This window comes from Delphinus delphis, chromosome 7, assembly GCF_949987515.2.
Source record: "Delphinus delphis chromosome 7, mDelDel1.2, whole genome shotgun sequence".
NCBI lineage: Eukaryota > Metazoa > Chordata > Mammalia > Artiodactyla > Delphinidae > Delphinus > Delphinus delphis.
The window spans coordinates 73227227-73252537 of record NC_082689.1 but is presented as its reverse complement, the minus strand read 5'-3'; the positions used below and the strand labels follow the sequence as shown (position 1 = coordinate 73252537).

Here is a 25311-nt window from a genome sequence, read left to right as displayed (position 1 = left end):
TAAGGCAGACAGAGAAAGACAAATACTGTACGGTATCACTTATATGTGGAATCTAAAAACTACAACAGACTAGTGAATATAACAAAAAAGAAGCAGACTCACAGATATAGAAAACAAACCAGTGCTTACCAGTGGAGAAGGGTGGGAGGGGCAAGATAGGGGTGGGGGAGTGGGAGGTACAAACTATTGGCTGTAAGATAGGCTCAAAGATGTCCTTTTTTTTTTTTAATTTATTTTTTATTTTTATTTTTGGCTGCGTTGGGTCTCTGTTGCTGTGCGCGGGCTTTCTCTGGTTGCGGCGAGCGTGGGCTACTCTTTGTTGTGGTGTGCGGGCTTCTCATTGCAGTGGCTTCTCTTATTGTGGAGCACGGGCTCTAGGGTGTGCAGGCTTCAGCAGTTGTGGCACGCAGGCTCAGTAGTTGTGGCTCACGGGCTCTAGAGGGCAGGCTCAGTAGTTGTGGCGCACAGGCTTAGCTGCTCCGTGGCATATGCAATCTTCCCAGGCCAGGGCTCAAAACCGTGTCCCGTGAATTGGCAGGCGGATTCTTAACCACTGTGCCACCAGGGAAGCCCCTCAAGGATGTCGTGTACAACATGGGGAATGTAATCAATATTTTGTAGTAACTGTAAATGGAAAGTAACCTTTCAAAATTGTATAAAAAAATAAAGAGCAGACCAAAAAAACAAAACAAAACAGGGAAACAGAAACCAGCTTGAAGGGATGTTCACTGGCTAAATTAGGAAAAAATCTGAGCATGAGAATAATTTATGCATGTAAAGGACTCTAATCCATTGAATAAAATAGAAAACTATGACTCTACATATGTGTAAATAAATAGCCTCTCTTTCTCTCCCTCTATTTTTTTCTTTACTTGCCCTTCCCTCATTCCTGTTCTGTGGGATTGAACTCCTTAAAAATATAGTACACATAAACCTTGGCCTCAGACTCTGTTTTGGGGGAAACCCATGCTATAATGATACCCATTGTCCCATTTTCCCCTGAGCTTGCTGTATTTTCATTTTGATTTGTAGTTGATCTTTTTTTTTTTTTCTTTAACATCTTTATTGGGGTATAATTGCTTTACAATGGTGTGTTAGTTTCTGCTTTATAACAAAGTGAATCAGTTATGCATATACATATGTTCCCATATCTCTTTCCTCTTGCGTCTCCCTCCCTCCCACCCTCCCTATCCCACCCCTCCAGGCGGTCACAAAGCACCGAGCTGATCTCCCTGTGCTATGCGGCTGCTTCCCACTAGCTATCTACCTTACGTTTGGTAGTGTATATATGTCCATGCCTCTTTCTCGCTTTGTCACAGCTCACCCTGTAGTTGATCTTTATCTACTAGATATACTAGATATTAATTTCTTATAATCTTTAGACTTTCTACTTGGTCATCTATGTACTAACTTGTCCAAGGTATTCTTTGTTCAATAGAAAGCCTCAAATTAAATATAATCAAAATCATTTCCTTTTTTTTTTTGCTTTATGATTTGTGCTTCTGAAGTTTTGTATAAGCAATCTGTCCTCATACCTAAGCCACAAAGATGCTCTCTTATGTTTTATTCTATTAATTTATAGTTATACCTTTCATATTTATTCTTAAATCTACCTGGACTCCATCCTTTTTGTTGTGTTACATAAAGATACAGTTTTATCTGTGTGCCTACTGCCATTGTTCTTTAGTGTCTACTGAGTTCCCTCATCAATATGTCCCTGGCACTCACTTCTGCTCCTTCTTGTCTCTGTTTGTTCTTGAACCAAACCACCATTACTGTGGTGGTGGCTTTGTACTGTGTCACATTAGCTATGCTTGAAGTACATTTCCTATAATTCTCTTTTCTGTATGGTTCTGACTTAGTGTTGGCCACGAGAGACATTTTGTGTAATATTTGAAAAGTAAAAAATGAAAGGGCAGGGTTTCCCTGGTGGCACGCAGGTTGAGAGTCCGCCTGCTGATGCACGGGACACGGGTTCGTGCCCCGGCCCGGGAAGATCCCACATACCGCGGAGGGGCTGGGTCCGTAAGCCATGGCCGCTGAGCCTGCGCGTCTGGAGTCTGTGCTCCGCAGCGGGAGAGGCCATAACAGTGAGAGGCCCACGTACCACACACACACAAAAAAAGAAAGGGCAGCTTTTCTTTTTTTTTTTCTTTCTTTTTAATGCTCTGAAGGTCAATGGTACAGTGACATCTTGCACATGCTGTCACTCATCTGCTAGCTCACCTTGTTAAATCAACCCAGACATCAGCTCCTCCAGCTCCTGTCACATCTTCTCCAAGTTCTGCCCCAAGTGCATGGTCAACTCCATGGTGAAATGTGCTTCCTTCTTTTGCTGATCACTCACAGCATTGAGATTGAAGGTGATGAGAGACAGATGCTGGTTCTCCTTTGTCCTGTGGGTCTCAGTGTGTCCTCACCGGTTCCAGTTTGTCTGCTCTCATCCACATCTAGCTTTCTTTTCCAGATGCTGGTTGATCTGACCAGTAAAGACTTCAGGCTCAACACCAGATGCAGATGCAACAGCTGTACAGAGTCTTCTACCAGCTCCCATAACTGCATGGAGTCTAACACTATGATAAATCATTATTGTATACCACTAGCAGAGTTTCTGCATTTCTTTTCCATTCCTCATTCATGTAAATATCATCCTGTTCTTTATTGTTATTGTTTTAAAATTATAAAGTTTTATTCTATTTTTATAAAGGCAATATAGGTATCTGAGGACATTACTTGTCCATATAAACTTAAGAGTATAAATTTTCTCACAAAATCTAACTGGAGTTTTGACGAACTGCATTAAATCTGTTGATTAATTGGGGGAGACATTGCATCTTTAAAATATAAAGGTTGAGAGCATGAAGTCTTTTCATGTATTAAAGTCATATCTACGCCTTTTATTAAGATTTCAAAATTTCTTCCATGGATGTCTTGTGTATTCTTGGTCAACTGGTTAATTTTAACAAAATATCTTGATTTCTTTTAAGATAATTTCCTTATGTTGCAAAAAAAATGGAATTATTTTAAAAAAATTTTTAATTTAGTTACTGAGAGTAAAGGTAATCGATTTTTAGTACAGTCATGTTTCTGTCAACCTTGTTAAAATTCCTTATTAGTTCTGATAGTTTGTTGAATCTGTGTTGTGAGTATGTGTGTGTGTGTGTGTGTGTGTGTGTGTGTGTGTGTTTTAAATAGATGATCACATCATCTACAAAAATGACAGATATTTTTTTCTTCTTTCAAATCTTTATCTCTTACCTTTTTGTTATTGTTGTTCTTTATAGAGCTAGCTAGTACCTGCAGTACAATATGAAAGAATAATGGCGATAGCCTGTCTTATATTATGTACCTTTGGGAACTGTTTTGTAAGACAGGTATTACTAGAGTTTCAGTGAAGTTGGTATGACTAGGGCCCAACCTGGTGAGGCAGGCTCTCACCACTACTGTTTAACATAACCATATGCTATGCTCTTTCAAGTCTCACATCTTTGAACACACTGTGTTTTCTGTCTAGAATTCCTGTTCACTTTTCTTGATTTGACAGATATGGACTCACCTTCAAGACTCAGCTGAGATGTAAATTCCCAGTTTGGAATAAATGCCCATAATATCATGTACCTCTATCTTAGTACTTAGTTATTTAAGGATACGTCTTCCCTCCTAGACTGTAAGCTATTTAATGTCAGGGATTTATATTACTAATCTTTGTACTCCTCATGTTAAGTCCCGTACCTGGAACAGAGTAGTTACTCATTTAATGTATCTTGAATACATATGAATTGAAATGAATCAAATAAAAGAATCACAGTTGGTATGAAACATCTTTTAATTACCCAGCTTATCCTGGAGTCAGGACCAGGGGAGGGAGGTTTAAAAAGGACATGGTAACACAAATGTCCACCATTTAGAGAATGACTACATAAGTAATGGCACATTCATACTATGGAATACTCTGCAGTAGTTTTAAAAAGAGATGACTCTATATGTACTAAGATAGAAACAAAAATCTATGAAGTATATTAAGATTTTTTAAAAAGAACATTGAGATTGAGGCTAATATATAAAATAAGTATTAGTATACCTTTATTTGCAAGTCTGTGCACGTGTATACTTGTATTTGTATATGTATGCATGTGTGTGTGTTTAATTATGTGACAGACTCTGATGTTTGCCTACCCATTGGCTCTTTTACCTTCTCTTTTGTAGTAATATGTCTAATCCCAGGACAAGGATTATGATTGGTTTATCTAGAGATTTAAAGCAATCCCTATCAAATTACCCATGACATTTTTCACAGAACTAGAACAAATAATCCTAAAATTTATATGAAACCATAAAAGACCCAGAATTGCCAAAGCAATCCTGAGGAAAAAGAACAAAGCTGGAGGCAGAACCTCCCAGACTTCAGACAATACTACAAAGCTACAGTAATCAAAACAGCATGGTACTGGCACAACAACAGATATATGGATCAAAGGAACAGAATAGAGAACCCAGAAATAAACCCACACACCTATGGTCAATTAATCTTTGACAAAGGAAGCAAGAATATACAAAGGAGAAAAGACAGTCTCTTCAGCAAGTGGTGTTGGTAAACTTGGACAGCTGCATGTAAACCAGTGAAGTTAGAACACTCCCTCACACCTGACACAAGATAAACTGAAAATGTCTTAAGGACTTAAATATGAGACATAACACCATAAAACTCCTAGAAGAGAACATAGGCAAAACATTCTCTGACGTAAATCACAGTAACATTTTCTTAGACTAGTCTCCCAAGGCAATAGAAATAAAAGCAAAAATAAACAAATGGGACCTAATCAAACTTATAAGCTTTTGCACAGCAAAGGAAACCATAAACAAAACGAAAAGACAACCTACATACAGGAGAAAATATTTGCAAATGATGCAACTGACAAGGGCTTAATTTCTGAAACATACAAACAGCTTATACAACTCAATAACAAAAAAACCCAAACAACCCAATCAAAAAATGGGCAGAAGATCTAAATAGACATTTCTCCAAAGAAGACATACAGATGGCCAATAGGCACATGACAAGATGCTCAACACTGTTAATTATAGAGAAATGCAAATCAAAACTACAATGATGTATCACCACACATAGGTCAGAATGGCCACCATTAAAAAGTCTACAGGTAATAAATGCTGGAGAGGGTGTGGAGAAATAGGAACCCTCCTACATTGTTAGTGGGAATGTAAATCAGTGCAGCTACTATGGAAAAGTGTATGGAGGTTTCTTAAAAAACTAAAAATAGAATTACCATATGACCTAGCAATCCCACTCCTGGGCATATACCCTGAGAAAACCATAATTCAAAAAGACACATGCACCCCCACATTCACAGAAGCACTGTTCACAATAGCCAGGACATGGAAGCAACCTAAGTGCCCATCAACAGACGAATAGATAAAGAAGATGTGGTGTATATACACAATGGAATATTACTCAGCCATAAAAAAGAATGAAATAATGCCATTTGTAGCAACATGGATGGACCTAGAGAGTATCATACTAAATGAAGTCTGAAAGAGGAAGACAAATATCATATGATACCACTTATATGTGGAATCTAAACTATGATACAAATGAACTTATTTACAAAACAGCAACAGACTCACAGACATAGAAAACAAACTTATGGTTATCAAAGGGGTAGGGTGGGGGGAGGGATAAATTAGGAGTTTGGGATTAACAGATACAAACTACTATATATAACATAGATAAACAAGGTCCTACTGTATAGCACAGGGAACCATATTCAATATCCTATAATAAACCATAATGGAAAAGAATATGAAAAAGAAAAAAATATATATATATATATCTGAATCACTTTGCTGTACACCAGAAACTAACACAACATTGTAAATTAACTATACTTCAATTTAAAAAAAAGAATTATGATTGGTTTAAGCCATTATGGCAATCCCATTTCTCTCTCTCTGATTGGTCTAGGGGCATGTCACTCTGCTCTGCTGAGAACTTTAGGAAAAGACTATTCTCTCAGATAAGAGAAAGGCATGAAAAGAAAGTCTCCTTTCGCTCACTCCTACTTCCTTCCTGTTTAGGTATTGATCAAAGCTGTTATATGAGATTTTGTGCTTGGTGTTCCAGCAGTCTCTATATGACCACAATGGGGGACTTCGTCAACAGGCTGAGGATGGCCCAGAAGAAAGATTGGGAAAGCCTGGACCCCTGACTACACCATGAGCTTTCAGACCAACTGGGGATCACCTGCCTCCAGATTGCTGTCAGTTGAGGAATAGTCTTAATGGTTAAGTCACCACTGGTTGAGTTTTCTGTCATTTACAGCCAAAATGATCCCATTTGCTAAAGTGTCAGTATAGTTTCATAGCGATACTATTTGAGCACTCGTCTTTACATTCTTAATTACAAAATGTAAAAAATATCTTTTTTTTTTTTTTTTGGCTACACCATGCCCAGCATGCAGGATCTTAGTACCCTGACCAGGGATCGAACCAGTGCCCCTTGCAGTGGAAGCTTGGAGTCTTAACCACGGGACCACGAGGAAAGTCCAATATATATATTCTTCTTCTTTTCCATTCTATACTTTTCTGCCTTGTATTTCACCCCTATACCCTTCACGAGTTTTTGTACTTTAGTTTTGGACTATTTTCAGAGGCAAAACAGGAAAGAGTCCACAATGCCAAAACCCTGTTAGATTCCCAGTAGAACCAGATACATCTCATTTCCCTTTATCTTCCACCTAAAATAGCTTTATGGGCTCCATTAATACCTGGGATATTATAATCTTCTAGTGGGTATTTATAAAGCACAAATAATCACATATATGAAGCTATGATGAACTGGAGTCTGGGGAGTTTTAGACACTTGCCCAAGACTTAGGCTAGTCCAAGTGTCACACTGTGTTTCAAATTTCTCATCTGATTTTGCTAATTCTCTGAAACAAAATGTGTCTGGTAGAGCCAAGTGGAAAGATTCCAGTAAAAGAGGGAAGAAACCTTCATGTACCCAGTAAGAGAGATGAGGGTGAACTAGTGGGGGCTGGTGATGAAGGAATGGGGGACTGGTGTAATTGGCTAATGACAGCATTTTAAAGCCCTGATAAGAGGTGAATATCAACTTCCCTTACTGTATTAAAGAAGTCTGCCTAGAATGTCAGGGAGCTTGATCCCCACCTTGTCAATTAATATTCCTGTGACCTAGAGATTTTCCTTTTTTTTCACTCTCCTCACTTACTTAGAAAAAGAAAAGGGTCAACAGGAGGTGTTCATATGGAAGTGAGAGCCACCTTTTTTTGTTTATTTGCGGTACGCAGGCCTCTCACTGCTGTGGCCTCTCCCATTGCGGAGCACAGGCTCCGGACGCGCAGGCTCAGCGGCCACGGCTCACGGGCCCAGCCGCTCTGTGGCATGTGGGATGCTCCCGGACCGGGGCACAAACCCGCATCCCCCACATCGGCAGGCGGACCCCCAACCACTGCGCCACCAGGGAAGCCCGCCACCTTTTTAAAGTTATTAACCTCAAAGAGGAAAGAGCTCTTCCTGAACATTCATAGATATTCTCATCTTCTTCTCTATCCCCCCAACGTTTTTTCCCAACATGTGAAACATATACTAGTTGATTAAAATTTATTTAGCCTCAGGAGTATGAAAATTTGGATTTGCATCCTAGCTCTTAACACTCACTACCTTCTACATGACCTTAGCCAAGTCACACTTCTCCTGTCATTCTTTCTCTAAGTCAGTAGGTCCTCCTTGTGTTCCCCCTTCAAAGGAAAGATGCCCCACTTCAAGAGAAGTAAAGCCAAATTCTTGGAAAGATGATTTCACACCATCCCCAGCAGGTACCAGGAATGGGGGCAGTTGGTAGAGGGGCAGGAACTTCTGTGATCTGAGTCAAACAGCCATAGGGTATAAACTCACATACTTAAAATCTACAAGCAGGAAATCCTTGCTGAGGGTCAAGTTTTCCAAACAACCAGGAGTTTTGTCTTTAGACATTTTCTTGTCATCTTAATAAGAAATACTAAACGCTATTTAACAATTTCTTAAAGATATGGAATTACCATTAAAACGAGTAATTCTTAACTCTCTCAAAGCCCAACTCCCCTTTTGATGATAGATATTTTATAAGACCTGCTTACAATTCTGAGATTAAATTGCTAGATTAAATTAATAATTAAATTAATATAACTTACATATAAACATGATTTCAAAAAAGAAACACAATGTCTATAAAGGAGTAATAAATGCGAAGTTGTTTATAATAAAATAATATGTATTTCAATCTGAAAATGTGTAGGTGTGACTGGTAGACATAATAACACAGTCAAATGGTTGTACCTATATGTAGAATCAGTGCAAATGAGAACGCTATAAATGCAGACTGATACAGGTGTGTTATAATGGAGACTCAAAAACCATATGCAGCATTGCTGCTTGTGAGGTTGAATAACTTGCGGTAAATTTCTAACAAAATATTCCTAGAAAGTTTGGATCTATTAAGCATGTGCAGAAAATATTTGGTATTTGTTTGTAAAATGGAGTTAGGTTCTAAGTTCAGATAATTAAAAGCTCCATTTTTACCTAAATGTATGTCTTTGTGGGTGTCGAAAAGTATGCAGGATATGGGACAATTCTCACTGCATGAGCCTGTCCCATGCATTTTAAGAAATATTGTATTCCGCCCGGAGATGGAAACAACCTAAGTGCCCATCATCGGATGAATGGATAAAGAAGATGTGGCACATATATACAATGGAATGTTACTCAGCCATAAAAAGAAACGAAATTGAGCTATTTGTAATGAGGTGGATAGAACTAGAGTCTGTCATACAGAGTGAAGTAAGTCAGAAAGAGAAAGACAAATACCGTATGCTAACACATATATATGGAATTTAAGGGAAAAAAATGTCATGAAGAACCTAGGGGTAAGACAGGAATAAAGACACAGACCTACTGGAGAACGGACTTGAGGATATGGGGAGGGGGAAGGGTGAGCTGTGACAGGGCGAGAGAGAGGCATGGACATATACACACTAACAAACGTAAGGTAGATAGCTAGTGGGAAGCAGCCACATGGCACAGGGATATCGGCTCGGTGCTTTGTGACCGCCTGGAGGGGTGGGATAGGGAGGGTGGGAGGGAGGGAGACGCAAGAGGGAAGAGATATGGGAACATATGTATATGTATAACTGATTCACTTTGTTATAAAGCAGAAACAAACACACCATTGTAAAGCAATTATACCCCAATAAAGATGTTAAAAAAAAAAAGAAATATTGTATTCCAAGTATCAACCCATTAAATGGTAGTAGCCCCAAGTTATCGTAACACTATAGAAACCTTCCCACAAATGTTTAAAATGCTCTCAAATTATCATATGTATTGACAAATTCTGCTATAAGCAGTGCCTGGCACTCAGTATGTGTTTAATACATGCTTATTGATTGGATGGATGAATGAATGTATAAGTATTGTATTTCTAAAAATGACTAACTTTTGATGGCAAGTAACAGAAAACCCAACTAACTAATTGTAGTTTAGACAAATTAGGGTTTATAACATTTTTTTCTAACTAAGACGTTTAGAGTAATACATCCAGGGTTGGTGCCACAGCTCATGATGTTGTTATTGTTTATGGTTCCTATTTTCCTTCCATTTTGCCATTCTTGGCAAATCTGTTATTTTATCACTTCATGAATTAAAAATCATGTCAGCATCTCTGGGTCTTACATCTGTATTCAAAGCAGAAGGAAGAAGGAAGGATCATTGTCAGCAGACTTCCTCTTCTATCTTATTGGCCAGAACTGTATCACATGGCTAGCGCTGGCTGCAAGGGAAATTGTGATCCTCCAACTGAAAGCAATAATACTGCCATAGAACACGTAAAAAACAAATGAAGAAACAAACAAAAACGTTCAAACACATCACTGAGCTGCCAAGAAAGCAAAGATTCTAAGGCGGCAAAAATTGAAGTGAACATTGAACTCCTGGGAGGTGAGGAAATACCAGGGATGGCTTCTGCCATAGGCATATGTGTCAACTTCTGGTGATATTGATATTTCATTTTTAATGGTTTCACAGGAAGTAGGGGTTGGGGACAGATGATAAAGCTTAAGGCCTGCCCAATGTATGGAGTCTAATAGTAGAGCCCGATGTATGGAGTCTAATAAAATCTTGTATGTCCATACAATGAAATATTATTCAGCCATAAAAAAAGGAATGTGCTGATACATGCCACAACATGGATGAATGTTGAAAACACTATGCTACATGAAAGAGGTCAGACACAAAACATGATGTCATGTATGATATTATTTATATGGTATATGTCCAGAATAGGCAAATCCATACAAACAGAAATTAGATGAGTTGTTGTCAGCGGTTGGGTGAGGGGGAAGTGGGGAGTGACTGCCAATGGGTATAAGGTTTCTTTTTGGAGTAATGAAAATGTTCTGGAATTGGACAGAGGTGATGACTGCATAAGTACACTAAAAACCATTGAACTGTACACTTAATAAGTGGAGTATGTGGTATGCGAGTTACATCTCAATAATATTGTTATAAAAACAGAACCAAAAACAAACAAACAAAACATATGTAAAGATCACCACCATTGCCACCATTCCAAGATTACCACTGCCAGCCTCTTGGTGTACAGACTTCCAAACTCATTTCTGTGCATCATATGTACTTATTTAAAGAATAAAAACTGGATCATACCATTCAAAAAGTACTTTTAACTATCACACATATAACTTTAAAATTATAAAGTAATATCAGATTGGAGTGTGATTGTCTTGTACCTGATCTTAGGGGGGAAACTTCTCATCTTTCATTGTTACGTTAGCTGTGGAGTTCTGTTGAGTGGTTGTTGGTTGGTTGGTTTGTTAGCTTGTTAGCTTGTTTTTTATCATGAAAGGCTGTTGGATTTTTTTTTAAATTTTTATGTATTTATTGATTGATTTTTGGCTGCGTTGGGTCTTCATTGCTGCATGCGAGCGGGGGCTACACTTCATTGTGGTGCGCGGGCTTCTTATTGCTGTGGCTTCTCTTGTTGCAGAGCACGGGCTCTAGGGGCGTGGGCTTCAGTAGTTGCAGCACGTGGGCTCAGTAGTTGTGGCTTGCGGGCTCTAGAGGGCAGGCTCGATAGTTGCGGCGCACGGGCTTAGTTGCTCCGCGGCATGTGGGATCTTCCTGGACCAGGGCTCGAACCCGTGTCCCCTGCATTAGCAGGCGGATTCTTAACCACTGCACCACCAGGGAAGTCCCAGCTGTTGGATTTCGTCAAATGCTTTTTCTGCATCTATTGACATGATCATGTGGGTTTTTTCCCTTTATCCTATTAATTTGGTATATTAAGCTGATTTTCATATGGTGCACCAAGTATAAATCCCACTTGGCAATGTTATAAAATTCTTTTATATGTTTTGCTGGATTTAGTTTGTTAGTATGTATTTGGTTGAGGAATTCTGTTTCTATATTTATAAGGATATTGGTCTGTAGTTTTCTTTTCTTGTGATGTCTTTGTCTTGCTTTGATACCAGGGAACACTGTACTCAAAAAAATGAATTAGAAACTGTTCCCTCTTATTATTTGTAAAAGTTTATGAAGAATTGGTGTTAATTCTTCTTTAAATGTTTGGTAGAATTCACCAGTGAGGGCATACAGCCCTGGGCTTTTCTTTGCTGGAACTTTTTTGATTACTAACCTAAGCTATTTATTTGTTATATATCTTTTCAGATTTTTCTATTTCTTTGTTAATCAACTTTGGTAGTTTCTGTTTCTAGGAATTTATCCATTTCATCTAGGTTATCTTCTTTGTTGACTTAGTCATCTCAGGCTGCCATAAAAAATAACCTAGACTGAGTAGCTTAAACAGTAGAAATATATTTTTCACAGTTCTGGAGGTTGGGAGGTCCAAGACCAAGATGCCAGCCAATTTGATCTGGTTCCTGGTGAAAGCTCTCTTCCTGGTTTACGGACAACCACATTTTCACTATGTCCTCACATGGCCTTTCCTTGCATGTACCAGGGCTGGGAGTGGGGGAGGAGTAGAAGGGAGGGTCGAAGGGAGGGAAGGAGGGAGGGAAGGAGGAAGGGAGAGAGCTTTCTCTTCTCCTAAAGCCACTAGTCTCATCATGAGAGCCCCACCCTCATGACTTAGTCTATCCCTAATTACTTCCCAAATGCCCTATCTCCAAACACCATCACACTGGGTGTTAGGACTTCAATATATGAATTTTGAGGAATACAAACATTCAGTCCATAACACCTTATAATCTTTCTGTGTATGTGAGGTTGGCAGTAATAGCCCGTCTTTTATTGCTGATTTTAGTAAGTTTAGTCTTCTCTCTTTTTTTGCTTAATTAGGCCAGCTAAAGATTTGTCAATTTTGTGATCATTTCAATGAACCAACTTCTGGTTTTGTTGACTTTATTGTTTTTCTATTCTTTACCCCACTTATTTTCACTGCAACCTATATTATTTTCTTCTTCCTGCTTGCTTTAGATTTAGTTTGCTCTTGTTTTTCACGTTCCTTAGGGTGGCGTGTTAGGTTATTGATTTGCAGTCTTTCTTCTTTTTAAATATAGGCAAATACAGCTATAAGTTTCCCTCTAGGCACTATTTGCATTGCATCCCATAATATTTGGTATGTTGTGTTTTCATTTTCATTCATCTCAAAGTATTTTCTAGTTTCCTTTGTTTTTTCCTTTTTGACCCTCTGATTATTTATGATTGGGTTTAATTTCCACGTATTTGTGAATGTGCCAAATTTCCTTGTTATTAATTCCTAATTTCATTTCACTGTGATTGGAGAGCACACACTTCATATGATTTCAATCTTTTAAAATTTATTTACACTTGTTTCATGGCCTAACATATAGTCTATCCTGGTAAATGTTCCACGTGTGTACTTGAGAAGAATGTGTATTCTGTAGTTGTTGAATGGAGTGTCCTATAGGTCTCTGTTAATAGAATTATAATGTTGTTCAAGTCTTCTATCTGCCTGATGATTTTCTGTCTAGGTGTTCTACCCATTATTGAAAGTGAGATGTAGAAATCTCCAACTGTTATTATTGAATTGCCCATTTTCCCCTTCAATTCTGTTAGTTTTTGATTCCTGAGTTTGGGGTTGTCAGGTGTAAATATGTTTATAATTGTTTTATCTTCTTGATGGATTAACTCTGTTATTATCATATGTTCTTTTTAGTCTGTAGTAATAATTTTTGTCCTAAAGTCTACTTTGTCTGATATTAGTATAGCCGTTCTAGGTCTTTCAGTTATTGTTCACCTAGTATGTCATTTCCCGTACTTCAACTTCTTTGTGTCTCTGAATCTAAAGTGTGCCTCTTATAGGCAGTATATAGTTGGATTTTGTATTTTTAATCCATTCTGCTAATCTCTGCATTTCAATTCAATCCCTTCTCATTTAATGAAATTACTGATAAAGTCATGTTTATATTTGCTATTTTCTACTTGTTTTCTATATGCCTTATGTGTTTTGGGGGGGTTCCAGCCTCTATTGTTGACTACTTTTGTGTTAAAAGGATATTTTCTATTTTATTCCCCTTATTGATTCTCTTACTATATTTTCTGAGTTATTTCCTTAGAAGTTGCTATAAGGATTACAATTAATAATTTATAAGAATCTAGTTCAGATTAATACCAACTTAATTACAATTGTATACAAAAACTTTGCTCTTACATGGCTTTATCTTCTCTCTCCCTTCATTTGTGCTGTTATTGTCATGCAAATTACACCTTTATAGATTGTGTGTCCAACAACAAAGAAAAAAATAAAGAATGCTTTAGAAATCTGTCATTCTTGCACAGGGGCCATGCTAGTCTCGTCTGTATTGTTCCAATTTCAGTATATATGCTGTCAAATTGAGCACAACAGGATGGAATATTGCCATTAAAAACTACTCTGGGGGCTTCCCTGGTGGCGCAGTGGTTGAGAGTCCGCCTGGCGATGCAGGGGACACAGGTTTGTGCCCTGGTCCGGGAAGAGCCCATGTGCCACGGAGTGGCTGCGCCCGTGAGCCATGGCCACTGAGCCTGCGCATCCGGAGCCTGTGCTCCGCAACGGGAGAGGCCACAACAGTGAGAGGCCCGCGTATGGCAAAAAAACCCAAAAAGACAAAAAAAAACTACTCTGGTTTCAGTGTAGAAAATTAATTAAAGAGGAGGCCAATCTGATGTGAGAAGGCTGGATAAAAGATGCTGAAATATATCAGGTAAAAGATGATAGTGGTCTGAACTAGAGTTCAGTACTACAGTACTGGAGAAGAGATGCAGGCAACTTAACAAATTTGAAAAATATTAAAGAGATAATATTAACTACCTTTCGTGACTCGATATAGGGTTGAGCAAAAGAAAGGAGTCAAAAATGATTAATTCTCTGCATTATGTAACTGAGGGAATTATGGTGCTATTCACAGAGAGAGATTACACTGAAATTGAAGCTTTGGGTGAAAATATGATGAGCTCAATTTTGGACATTTTGTATTTATGGTTATTATAAGATACTTAAATGGAAATAGGAAATGTTCAGTGAAGATGGGATACCTAGGTTGGAACTTAAGTGAGCAGTAGGAGCTATGAGTAAAGACTCGAGAATAATTAATATGTATACAGTAATGGAAGTCTTGAGAGTTTATTAGAATGTCCAATAAGATAAATAGAAAAATATAAAGTGATAACGGAAGAGGACCAAGGATGGAATCCTAAGAAATAATATTTTGAGTGTGAGGGAAAGAAGAGGATTCTTCACAAGAAGGTGAGAGTAGCTCCAGAGGTACCAAGAAAACCAGAAGAGTGTGCTGTCATGGAAGCTGAAAGAACGAAATATTGCAGTAATTGAGATGCCACATAAAATAAAAACCGTATAATTTTCACTGAAATTAGGAATAAGGAAGACCATTAATACCAGTTATATATTAAGGTTGGCTGCAAATTCTTTCCTATTCCTCCCACAAGAGGTGAAATCTATTTCCCTCCCCTTGACTCTGGACTGAATTGTGTTTGCATTGACCAGTAAAATGGGGCAGAAGTGAGATCTTTAACTTCTCAGACTGGGCAGCTTCTACTTTCACAGGCTTGAAACACTCCCCCTAAAAACCCAGCGTTCATGCTGTGGGAACCCCACATATGGAGGTGCCATGAGGAGAAGGACTCATGCTCCCGGCCAAGTGCCAACACCACCCACCAGCCCTGTGAATGAGCCACAGTAGAGGCTCTAGTCCAGTCAAGGCTCCAGATGACCACAGCTCCAGACAACACACTGCAGGACAGAATTATCCACTTGTGCCTAGTCAGTCTGCAGAGTCATGAAAAACGATAAACGATGGCTGCTGTTTTTTTTTTTTTTTGAACAAATAGAAAATTTTCATTTTCAGTCACAAAGCCACAACAGACAAAAATGATACAGACAACAAGTGCTATGGTCATTCAAAGAAGGCATAGAATAGATACAACAAGGATCTCCTCTATGGCACAGGGAACTATACTCAATATTTTGTAATAACTTATAAGGGAAAAGAATGTGAAAAAGGAATCACTGTGCTGTACACCTGAAAGTAACACGACATTGTAAATCAACTACACTTCAATTAAAAAACAAACAAACAACAAAAAAAAAACCCCAAAGAGGTCACAGAAGTTCTTATCAGATTCCGTAAGAGAAGCCAAATGAGCACGGGAGAGATGGCTTTTGAACCAATTCAGAGGAGAAGTCACAGAGAAACTAGTCTTTGACCTGAACTTGAGTTTCCATTAAGATTGCAATGCAGGGATATTACAGATGAAGGTAATCACATAAACTTACTATACTGGATCTTGCAGAGGTTATGAGTGTTGTTCAAGATCCCAAAGCAAGTGCACTGTGGAATCAGAATTTTAAGTGAGGCCTAATGAACTAAAAACAAAGAAACAATAAAACAAGCCCTTCCTGTGATATCACGTTGCCTTTGAAGTCATTTTTTTGGTGGGTTGGTAGAAACTGGTCCCAGTGTTTCTTGCAGGAATGACTAGTTCTGTCCTGCCGCAGGCCCCCACCCCCGAGTTGATCCTCAAAGTTTCCATTAGAATGGACTTGCTAAAATGCAGACACACAAGTATTCATGACGCCTGTGTCCAATCATTTCTCCTGCCATTGCCTACTTCACTTCTGGATTATATGAACAATTCACTGTCTTCAATTATGCTTTTCCCTCCTCCAAGAATTCCTTTCTCCCTATGGGGCACCTGGGAAACCCACTTCATTTTTCAAAACTCAATTTACATATTATGTCTTTTGTGCAGTCTTCCTTTTTAGTGTTGTGATCCTTTTTGCTACCCCTGCACTTCTGCATGCCTGACTGTTGCACTCGCAATACTGTATTGTATTTTTTACATATCTCTGTCTTCTCCTGGGCAACATTGCTTGGGGCCAGGGACTACCTTTCTTCATCTACTGACGTTGCCTTAGCATGTTACTTGTTGTGAAGTAGTTAGTTATAAAAATGAGATTTGAGTAAATTAAAAATTGTTATGTACATATTACTTATTATCACTTTACAGATACAACAGGAAAACATATTAATATTGGTGCTGAAAGTTCACTTCTAGTAAATGGTGGTGGTACTTGACTCCACTTATAATATCTTTCCCACTATTTTATATCTTTCTACCTGATATCTCTTCTTTATTTCCATCTATGTTTCTTTATTAGTAAACCAAGAAAAACAGGTATGAGGGTAGGGCTAGGCCATACTTGGCTGGAATAGTAAAGGAATTGTGTGGGTTTTTGGTGGGAAGATCCTGAAACATACACGTCTGCATCTTCCCTTTGAGGCATGTGGAGGGGTCTGCTTCTAACGAGTTTTTTGTTTGTTTGTTTGTTTTTGTTTACCGTTTTTTGAAGTTTTATTTTAGTACTCTCCATTTTTCATCTTTCCTTCTCTCTTTTTCTTCTCATTCCATCCCTCTCTGCCTGCCTCCCTCCATTCCTTCTTTCCATTCATCACCCATCTGCTGAGCATCTACTGAGTGCTTGGAACTAGTACCCATACTGGGAATGCAGTGATGAACAGGACAAATAATATCTGTGCTCTTAAGGAGTTGCTATTCCAGTGTGGGGCTGGTAGTCATAGACAATGAAAGAAAAATAAAGAAGAATGTATCAGGTGGCTAGCAACTGTTGTGATCAGAGTGAAATAAATAAAATGATAGGCTGTGACTTTGTAGTAGAATTCTTATGGCCACCATGTAAGTTGGTATTCTCCTCATTTTATATTTGAATAAACAAAAACATAGAGAATTTAAGAAACCCATTCATTGTTACTTAAGGAATCTAGGATTACCAGTTCAGGTCTGTTTGACTTTGTAACTCATTTTTGCTCTTAACTACTGTGCCATACTATCTGTCATATGTTCACAGAGCAATTTTTTCTTAAATTTTAAAAAGTAGACCTCAAGTGGCTGCTGTTTTAAATGACTATGTTTTTGGTCTGTCTGTTACTCAGTTGATAACCTATTTTATGACCATCCTGTAACATCCGTAAGAGATGATGTCCTGTTGGAGCGCTGCAGGTGTCAACTGCCGTGGGTTGAAGGGTGACTTGAAGGGTACGAACTGGAGACAACTAAGTTGATTGTGAAAGAAAGAAGCTAGTTAGAGTGTTATATGTAAGAGAGTCAATATTTGATAGAGGTGTTATGTTAGTTTTTTTACTATGAACAATTCAAATGGTATTTAAGAATGTGCTAGTATAAGCAGAAAACACTGACGATACAGAAGAGTGATGGAGGGAAGTTCCTGAAGAGGTGGGAGAAAATGCTATTCAGGCTCCCCCAGAAAGGGTCTGATTGGTCTCATTAGGTGTGATCCAGCAAAGAGGTCCTGATGGGTGGACTCTCATATCCTGACTCCTTGGCAGTTACCCTATGGTTAGCTGCTTTTGGCTCAGGCACTAATCATTTTTCTAAATAATTATGGCTAGGGTCTTAGGTTGTATTAGTTAGGATTTGGGAGGCTGGTGCTACAGGTAACAGAAGATATGTTTCAAAGAGGCTGAAACATAAATATGAAGTTTGAGGGGTGGTTAATTCAGAGCTCCATAGCATCATCAAGATCCCAGGTTCTTTGCATCATTCTACTCTGTCATCCTCAGACTTCTGTCTTACTCTCTTAGGTTGGCTCCTGTAATTGTCTCAAGATCAGTGCTGCAGTCTAAGGGGTCATATTCAAAAGGTCATGTCAAGGGACAGAAATGGGAGGTTTCTACTTGCATGTCCCTTTCCCAGAAGTCCCACAGCAGACGTCTCTAATGGTTAGAATCTCATCATAAGCTCAGTCAAAAGCAAGGGTCATTTTAGGTAGGTTGTTTAAACTTTCTGAGCTTCAGTTTTCTCATCTGTAAAATGGGTAGCATAGTACCTACCTCAAGATTATAATAAGGAATAAAAGAGAATATTCTATTAAGTGCATAGCACAGTGCTTGACTCACAGAGCCTCTTTTCATCTACTCTATCCTCCACACTGTGTCTAGAGTTCATTTTCTAAGAAGCAAACTTGAGGTTCTTCTCCCATTTTTAAATGGGAGACCACAATCGGCCTAAAATAAACTTGATTCATCTTCTGGTGCTGGGGACTACTTTCCTGAAAGCACTCAGAAGAGAGAAAAGATACTTAGATGTCTGTTATAACGGAAAAAGCATGCATGGGAAACTTACAGCATCTACTACCTAGGACCAGCCATGTGTAAGAAACTGATCTGGTTGCTTTGACTCTGGGGATGTGAGGATTCCTGTGTGCTGGGCAGGAACCACAGTGTCAGAGTGTCCTGTCTCAGGTAAAGGGGAATCCAGTGCCCAGGGTGGGAATCCAGGCATAGATAGAGTACAGGTGCTGATGTCTGTGTTTGGGTGGTAAAGTGGGTGAACATTCAGAGTGATTTACTTTTTTTTTTTTTTTTTGAAGTATGCGGGCCTCTCACTGCTGTGGCCTCTCCCATTGCAGAGCACAGGCTCCAGACGCACAGGCCCAGCGTCCATGGCCCACGGGCCCAGCTGCTCCGCGGCATGTGGGATCTTCCCGGACCGGGGCACGAACCCGTGTCCCCTGCATCGGCAGGCGGACTCTCAACCACTGCGCCACCAGGGAAGCCCCAGAGTGATTTACTCTTATCCCAACTATATCCCTCATAGAATGGCCCTGGGCTCCACCACAGCCCTGAGTCTGAGCCAGAATAATAAATCATAAAGTTCCTTGAGCTCCAAAAGAGAGTGCTAACATGAATACTAAATAGTATTTGTGTTATCATGTTACTCAGTAAAAAAATATATACCATGCATTATTTTCAAATGCAGTATGCTTTCTCCAGAAACAATTACATTTCCTATCTAGACTCTCTTTTTGCTTATCTCAATAGACACAGTGCCATCTACTGAAAATAAAGCACCAATAACCATGGTACCCCCAGGGATTCCCAGGAGAGCCTCCCTCTCGGTGGGCTCCCTGTCTCACCCACCTCCCAGATGGACTGGAGGGAGTAGGCGGAATCCACAGGCTGTTCTCCTGTCACAAACTGTAATGCATCTGTTCCCTGGTGCTTTCTGTGAGCAGCAAGAGTAAGATGGTCCTGTAGCGACCTAAGGAGCTTGGCCAGAGATTTTAAATGTCTGTGAAAGCCCTTTTAGGCTATCCTTTTGCCTTCAACGATAGTAGAAGTATACACTTCTACTATCCTACATAGGCAAGGCACGTTTTTATATTAAAACGTAAAAGGATTATTGACATGTCTTCCTTTAGGCAATTATGATGTTTCTTTCCATGTAATAGTGTAGCGATGTATTAAATTTCTTTTACCTTTCTGTGAGATTTTTAGTAGGTAGAAGAGCTAAGAGGTGAATAACAGAATCCTGGAACATTATCAAGACTGCTATGTCTTTGGGACTTGTGGATGACGTAGGTTGCTAATGAAGTTCATGTATGCCAAATTCCACAGTCTAGTTAAGTGTGTCCTCTCCAGGTCACAGTGTCTCTTGGTTTCATAAATGGAGAAACAAGAGGAAGATTGTTGCTGACATTTAGTCACCACAGTCAGCAATAAAACAGAAAACTGAAGCTCTTTAAAATACACAGCCTCCTGCAGGATGTACTCAACTCCTGCCCTCTCCACCTCTCATTTTACCATTCTTCCTCCCGAGGAATCTTGGCTCCGCCTGGCGGGTAGCCCTTCAGGGACCATTTATAATTTAAAGCTCTGGTTTGAATTGATGCTGATCTGGCTTTTGGTAGTCAGGCCTGGCTTCCCTTCCATTTGCCTCTCCAAATCTGGCCCCATTTTCTCTAGCGCATTTGCTGCTCATTCTTTCTGCTTTCTTTTTATTAGATTTTCCAAAGCAAAATTTCCCACAGTTAAGTTTGTGGTCTGGTAATTTATCATGAATATTCTTGAAATTGCCTCATTAAAAGGGGCATTTGAAGCTGAAACCTAGGCATCTGTTACCACGGTAACCAACAACAACTATTTAGAACCGCCTGCTTAAACCAGAGAGGTAAGGGTCGCTGTTGGCAGGAGAATATTGAAGGCAGGCAACAAGAGACTATTGGGGGGAGTAAAAGGCCCACAGAGCCTGATGTGGAATTCTCAACCTTGAGTTGGAGAGCCTTCCATGTTGGTGCCATGCTCCTGAATTCTCTGCATGTTCTTGAGCCAGTCATTCACCTGTCTGTGCCTCAAGTTATCAATTTAAAAAATGGGCGAAACATTCCCCATGTCACCGGGGTATATGAATATCAGTGAGGTGATAAAAGTGAAACCTTTTTGTACACAGGGTGCTGCACCCACACAGGCTAAAATCCGTGCTCTGAGTCTACAGCTGCTCTCTAGAACCCCTTCTGGTTGCCATCAGTCAACCTTCTCTCTCAAAGAAAAGACAATTCCTTCAATAGAGAGTAGTGTCAAACTAACCTCATTGATTGCCTTTCCGAGCCAGGATTCTCTCGGAGTTCCATTATCCACTGGGCCTGTAAAAGTGAACACTGGCAGTTAGGCATGTCTTGAAGTGCTACAAAGATGGTTATAAAAAAAAAAAAAAGTGTATTTGATAAATAATGAAGGTTACAAGAAGTGCAAATTACCTTCCTTCACCTTCTTTTCTTTGCCTTTCCAGCTGCAATTTTGGATAGAATGTTAAAGAGGTAATCATGAGTGGCAAGCTTTTTATTAAAAAAAAAAAGAAATGTCAAGTCAGGCAATGTATATGGGAAAGGCAGGAAAAGATATATACAGACATAAGTGTGTATATACGTGGCAGTACTTTGTATGGGTCAAACTACATATTTTGTTAGTACTGCTTTCCTGGTAGAAATATGATGCATTGAATCAATAGGATTAAACAAACATGACGAGAGAAAAACACATCTTGGTGAGCAAAGCATGAAGGGATATAGACGTGATAAAGAAGAAAATACTGCATAGCATTGACATTCTTAAGACCACAAGAGAGCGGGGTGAACTGGGGTGGAGTCTTGGTGGGAATTCTTATGGAACACAATAACCAGGATCGTATGGAGGAGGGGTTGAGTTATAGATATAAGTGGATGCATTAAATCTGCCAGATCTACAAATTCTTGGGCACTGCACCCTTTTGTCATTTTTCTTATTAGCACAACTGCCATCAGCATAAATAACTGAAGTGTTAGTGAATTTTTGATGACTCATTCATGTACCTGCATGAAGGGACTAGGTAGGCAGAGCTCATTCCTCAGGAGGTCATAAGTAGGCAGTCTGCTTCCTCAAATGTTCTAAATTCCTTTCTTGTCACCAAGTGGGTAGGGAATCAAACCTTCCCAGAGATAGGCAGGGTGTGGAGGAGTTCCCAGAATGTTGAAAATAGTCGGATGTTGGAATCAGAATGGGTTCACCATCAAAGAAATGTCTTGCGTGTGTTTTGAGGAAGGATAGACAACATAATTCCTCACAAAATTGCTAGTTTTGTGGTTGCTAATGAGAAATCTCCAAAAAAATACCTTTTACTGTTTACCTTTCAGACCCTGTAAATCATGAGATGTAGTTTCAGTTCGTAGTGTAAGACCTATACAGTAACATGGTTATTGCTGTTAGCTGTAAATACAGTTCTTTGTTATGGTTGCAGCTTGCTCTTCCTAAAATAAAATTCAGCATTTGCTGAATTTAAGTTTAGCTTGGCTTACTTTTCTGCCAAATAGAATATAAGTATACTGGATATAATACTGTGTTAGCTTTCTTTTCAACCCAAAATTTGAATGTTCTTATCGTTTATTATGAAACTTACACGCAAAAACAAAATGGGAAATTTTAAGAGCATAATCTTCGGCATTAGATAGACCTAGTTCAGATCTTGACTACGCCACTTACTTGATCGGTATTCCTCACTTATCTGTAAAAAAACTGGATGAGAAAAATGCTTATCTCATATGGTAGTTATGAGACTAAAAGGAGCTCATAGATGTAGATTGTATTGGGGTATTTGCATAGCTTTTATAAATACCCATTCTCCTCACCCAAGTCCTGAACCAATTAAGAAATAGGCAAAGAGTAAGGCAGACAGCAGACAATATCATCAATAACGCTGACACTGGAGAGTATAGGCTTCCTGACCTGGAACACCAGAAATAGATTTACCACCTGGTCACAGTCCTAGGCAATAGGTCTCCCACTGGGCAAAGGTTTTTGCTACTAAGCTTACAGTTTCCCTGAGATCAATTGGGAGCACATGCTCCCTGTGGGGGGATTTGCTACAGAGAAAGGAAGAGGCTAGATTATAAATACCCAGTTTCTTCCAAGCTCACCAATGAGATAAATCACTCTTCCCAGGGAAGGTAAGTGAGGAGGTGGATGTATCCAGGAGGGTTACAGCTCATGGAGCTCCCTCTCATGGGAGACAACATCAGCAGCGGACAATGAGTCTTCCTTCCAGCAGAATGTTTAGCACAGCGCCTGGCACAAAGAAACATTTATTATATGTGCCAGAAAACAAATTGAGATATATTAAAAATTTTAAGAGTTTATTTGAGCAAGAATCGGTTTGAATTGGGCAGCATCCAATCTAGCAGACAGAAAGGAGCTCCAAGGAGCTGTATACCAAATGAAAGATTTTTATAGGCAGAAAGGAGCAGGCTTTTTTTTACTAGGCAAAAAAGTAGGCTGGTTATTGCAAAGGTATTTTCCTTTAGGGGATGAAAGGAGTCTATCGGGCAGATTACCTAACTAGTGATGATCAGGAGATTCCTGATTGACTGGTTTAAGATTCCATTTCTGGGAGACTGGAAACTGTAATTAACTCTCGGTTTGGTGACCTGGGACTTAGCATAAGTGACCCCATTTTGGGCTTGCTGTCTTGTTAACATATGTCACCTATGTTTATTATAATTACTGACCCTTAAGGAAAAGTGAAAATGCTCACAAATTATATTTTGGACCTTGATACACGTGTGAGAGTGGTAGGTAGCAAGTCTAGAAAAGTGGATGAAACCCGAACAGCGAAGGTGTTCATTGTCTATAATATGCATTTCCATTTTGTTTCGTAGACAAGGGGTAACTAAAAATAGTTTTTAGTTTTAAGTCGGGGAGAGACCCTCAAGGTTACATTTTAGAACTCTAACTGTAGTATGTAGGACAAAAAAAGACAGAGTGTCCACAAGCCAGGCACTATGCTATACACTTAGTATAATGTTCTCTCTTAATCACCACAATACTCTTGAGAATGATACATAATCATTATTCCTATTTTACAGAGGAGAAAACTGAAGCTTTAAAAGTTTAAATAACTTACTCAAGACACTCAGCTTGTAAATGAAAAACCTAGAATTTGATGTCATGTCTACCTGACTCTAAGCCTCAGTACTGGCTTCATGGGCATGTGACCTGTGCATTCATACCGGGCTCTGGGCTTGGTATAGTGCTCTGCTGTCACCATCTTAAAATTCTTAGTAATTTTAGAACAAGAGGTCCCACATTTTTATTTTACACTGGGTTTCATAAATTAGGTAACCAGTCCTGCCAAGACTTCTTTCATTACCCCAGTCACCACTTTCACCAAATCTGGAGGATTCTGCACAAATAAAACTCTCCTTTTAATCAAAGAACTATGGGAAATCAACTACTGTATGTGAAATATAAATATGTGGACAATTATATATGGATGCTTTTGCATTTCTACATACAAATAGCTACAATTCAGAGCCAAATCTCCATCACCAGACAATCCTTGCTCAGATTTTCTTTGGTTCCTGGGACCTCCCCAGTGCTGTAAGTGGGAGCCAAGCCAAGAAGTGGTGAGGAAAGGGTATGAGGTTTAGTGGGGGGTAAATACATTCATGTCTAAACACATGTGTCTGGTCGTGTTCCAAGACCAAGAACAAATTAATTTAGGATTATCTTTCTGATGCTTTCCATATTTCAGCTCCCATCAGTTGGCACAAATAATTAAGGGATGGTGGAACACACATTGGCACAGTTTCACAACTTTTTTGAGGCTACAGGCCACTGAAAGGCAGGCAGCTATTATAGAAGATGGGGGAGGGTATTTTGGAAGAACATGCTATGTGAGCAGTACTGCACTGGTGCCTTGTTTTTAATCAGCTTCTTTAATCATGAATTCATAATACTCTGAGGTGGGTGGCTACTCTGAATCTTTTTAACAAAAATTTTTTGTTTCATTCCAGAAAAATTTTTAAATACAAAAACTCTAGAAAAATTATTCTAAGATCTTCCTGAGCATTAATAATTTTAAAAAACCTTTAACAGTTTTCTTGGGCATTTCCTTTCTTTCTTTCTTCCTTCCTTCCTCCCTCCCTCCCTTCCTCCCTTTCTTTCTTTCCTATGAAGACCATTGTAAAAAAAAACTTATTTTCTTAGGCTAAAGTGAAATATCCTATTCAAAGGACATGCATACTTTTAAGGCCCTTGATATATTTGCTAAACTGCCTTACAGATTGGTTTTACCAATATATAATCCCAGTTCAGTGCGAGAATGCCTGTTTGCATGAACCTTTTTTTAAAGTTTGTATCTAAATCTATTTAGTTTTTAACTGCTTGTCAAACCGAGGTGCACCTTGTGAACCTTGGGTGAGCAGGAGATGCCTGACCATAGCACCACACCCATTATGTCCACACGATTGTGGAGGCAATAATTCTCTCTCCTTTGAAGAGAAGAGCTTTCCTTCGTGGCTTGCCATAGCTTTGGCTATACCTTTATTTACCATAGCTCTGGTTAAGAGACATGACTACTCCCTGAACATACTTTTTAAAAACATCTAGGTTCAAA

The 25311-nt window shown here is 39.1% G+C and overlaps 1 long non-coding RNA gene and 1 other non-coding gene across 3 annotated transcripts in view; both read right to left on the bottom strand.

The window, feature by feature from the left end:
- LOC138414127 (uncharacterized) overlaps positions 1-25311 on the bottom strand; it is a 101705-nt gene that overhangs the window by 57451 nt on the left and 18943 nt on the right. For both annotated transcript variants that reach the window (XR_011246530.1, XR_011246529.1), the window contains exon 2: positions 20973-21028. This is a non-coding gene — a long non-coding RNA (uncharacterized lncRNA). The remainder of the gene's footprint in view (positions 1-20972; positions 21029-25311) is intronic.
- On the bottom strand, positions 13808-13910 carry LOC132428863 (U6 spliceosomal RNA). The gene has a single exon (XR_009520250.1). It is a non-coding gene; the product is annotated as a U6 spliceosomal RNA (small nuclear RNA).